This window comes from Capsicum annuum, chromosome 1, assembly GCF_002878395.1.
Source record: "Capsicum annuum cultivar UCD-10X-F1 chromosome 1, UCD10Xv1.1, whole genome shotgun sequence".
NCBI classification, from domain to species: Eukaryota; Viridiplantae; Streptophyta; class Magnoliopsida; order Solanales; family Solanaceae; genus Capsicum; species Capsicum annuum.
This window is the reverse complement of record NC_061111.1, coordinates 29,517,500-29,520,922: the sequence shown is the minus strand read 5'-3', so window position 1 is coordinate 29,520,922 and position 3,423 is coordinate 29,517,500.

Genomic DNA, 3,423 nt, shown 5'->3' with positions numbered 1-3,423 from the left:
TTAAATAATAGACTACACCCTGATATGAGAGACAGATAAAAAACAAACGATGAAAAGTGTCAACAAATCTTTTTTTTTTCTTTTTGTTTTTTATTTGAAACTTCATATAAAAATGAAATAAAAAATTACAAAAGAAAAATCTTCTTGGTATTTTCATATGAAATTGTTCAAAAGTAAAGCACTCGTAGAAATAATTTTTTTCCTTAAATTTTTCGATGCAGAAAAATATGAAAACAATAAAAGAAAAATCTTTTTGGTGTTTTCATTTTATGAAATGTACAAAACTTCTAACATCTTTTGGATTTTTTTTCTATAAAAAATGTATAAAGTTCCTACCAAATCAAATCCTTTTGAAATTTTCAAGTTGTGAAAACAAAAGCCATAAAGAACTCTTATAAACTATTCTATTTTTTCGACTCTAGCTTTGACCTTTCCTTGCATAACACACTATTTCCCCCAATTTTAGCACATCCCTTCATAAATCAAACCATCAAATTATTTTTTATCCTCAAAGATGCAACAAGTAGCACATACAGATACTTGACGACACCCCTCCTAAAACAAAGGTGACTAAATTAAGGTTCGTATACACACGTGTACTATGGGACGTATTTTGAAAAAAATAACTCGGGATAATGCATATGATGATAGACATAAAATAGTAATACATTATGGAAAACTGTAAACACATAGCACATAGACACCCAATAATGATAACAAAATACCACAAAAGATAACACCAACAAAATGACTATGCACCAATACTGTCAAACTAAGTCGATACAACTAAAAAATAAAGATCGAATTTTAAAAATCCCCAGAGTCATCAGAGCTGTCACACCCTTTTTTTTACCAAAAAAGATTGATTTTAAGTTTGAAAGGATTTTTAAATGTGAAAGTGACAAAAGAAAATATTTCGAAAAAAAGGAGTTTAAAACTTAAACACAGAGTCGCCACTTGACATAAATCTGGTGTACCAAGTCACCTTTGAAAATCCTTTACCAAAAAGTGGTGTTTCTTAAAATTGATCCACGAATAAAGATTTTGGCTATGAAATTCTATTGTCCGAGGGAAAGGCTTTAGGCACTCATCGGTCGTGTGGTTCGACCACATTCACTTCATTGAGTATATCGGCTAATATGACACTATGAGATGATAAACTCACATAAAAGAATACATACACAAATAAACAAACAAACAATCAAAGTTCCTAAAAATAATGTTCAGTCCGATTAATACAGTCCCAAAAATGAAAACCTAAACTTATTTAAACTATCCTAAACTATGATCTACCCGATGCCTTAGGCCTTGATCACGAACATCCTCCCAATCATTTTACCGAGAGATGTCCTGAGATAAATTATACTTATTCATCGAAAAATGCCCCAAACTATTATGTATGTGGAGAATGTTTGTGATCAAGTCCCAAGGCATCATGTAGAGCATAGTTTAGGGTAATTTAAATTATTTTAGGTTTTTATTTCAGTACTTTTTTATTTTTGGAACTATATTAATTGGACTGAACATTATTTTTGGGAACTTTGTATGTTTGTTTGTTTGTTTGTTTGCGTATGTTTTTTTTGGTGAGGTTATCATCTCATAGTTCAGAAAAGTCAATATAACTCAATGAAGTGACCGAAGTCAAACCAAGGGACCTATGGATGCCTAAACCTTCCCCTCAGTCAATAGAATTCCTTAACCAGAATCTCTATTCGTGGATCAGTTTTAAGAGTCAAAACATTTTTGACAAAAGATTTCCAAAGCTGACTTGCCACTCCAGATTTATGCCAAGTGGTGACTCTGAGTTTAAGTTTTAAAATCCTTTTTTGAAACATTTTGTCTTGTCACTTTCACATTTGAAAACCCTTTCAAACTTAAAATCAATCTTTTTTGGTAAAAAGGGGTATAACACAGGTAATTTATGCCAATTCTGAAGTCCTCCTCCAATACTTGTAACTCTCCGAGAGTACACCCTAGACATCACACGGTGCTTACGGTCCTGTGAGATCACAAGCTAACCCATGAGCTGGTACCTATTATGAGCACTGAATGAAACTGATAACAACATATGCCGAATTTCAACTGAAATGCCATAAGTTTTTTATCAACTAAAAACAATACTAAAATAATGGTTTTAAAAAGTTTGCAAACAAGATGAAAATGCGGATAAAACATCTGACAATCACAAATGAAAATTGACCAACTATCTGTAATAGTCTGAAAGCCTCTAACTGTCCGACAACGAGTTGACGGGACAATCCCCCAACTAACTCTGACTAACTAAATAACTGAACCCCTGACAAAACTTAAAAGAGTAATAACTCATCCTTGAAAGAAGAGGACTCACCACGGCTGTTGATGCTAATGCGATGGAAGATCTAAGGACGATCGGGGATTCGAGCGTCTGAACCTATGATATAAAACATTATAGCGTAAGAAAATGAGTATGCGGTTAGTATGTTTGAATGTACTGGTATGCTAAATGAGGTCAGGATAATATACATGTAATAATAATAACTAGCTGAATAACATAAGGTAACTGTATGAAAGTACATGCAAAATAGAGATACTGAACATACAAGACCAAACGTATATCGTGTATTTGAAATAGTCTGGAAATGAAGTATTGAATTCTAATAACTGAAAGCTATGGTCGAGCAAAAGAACTGAACTAAGTTCTGAACTGAATATTGAAACTGAAACTATGGGAGCTTTCATCTAACCAACATGCCCCAATGTAAACTAGTTGGGGTCTAACCTGTAACCCCAGATAGAAGGGTGTTAGCATCGTGCCACGGGTTACTAACTATAGTTGGGTCAACCCTAATCTGGCAGGAAGAATCAAGGGATGTAAATATGTATGTCAACCCTAGAATGGCAGGAAGACATATCAACCTACGCTGGGTAAGTAGTTCTATAACTCAGGGATTGCTACTAAGGGTCAAACCCTAAGTTGGATGGAATGCCCCCATCCTTGGGTTTGCTTAGAGCTGAATCCTACTCCCAACTGAATAGAAACTGATCACTAGACTGTATTAAGCTTTACTGAACTCATATTGATTTTGTTAACTGAACGAATACTACTGTTTGGTACACTACGAGAATCATTCTATTGCGACTAAAACTAAGTACACAGCTAATTTTGGGTATTTAATACCCCGAGGACTTGATAACAGTGATAATGGGACCATATAACAGCTTTAAAAGCATGAAAAATAGATCACCACGCACAATTCAACTTATAGTTTAGGGGTTTGAATATCATGAGTACCACATTCAACTTATAGTTTAGGGGTTTGACATAAAAGGTTACATCAATCCACATACATACTAGTTTATTTACATGAAATATTATATATTTCTTGGTTAGAAACCCAACAAAAATACATACATGAAAACAATTTCAATTCATAACATATGGAA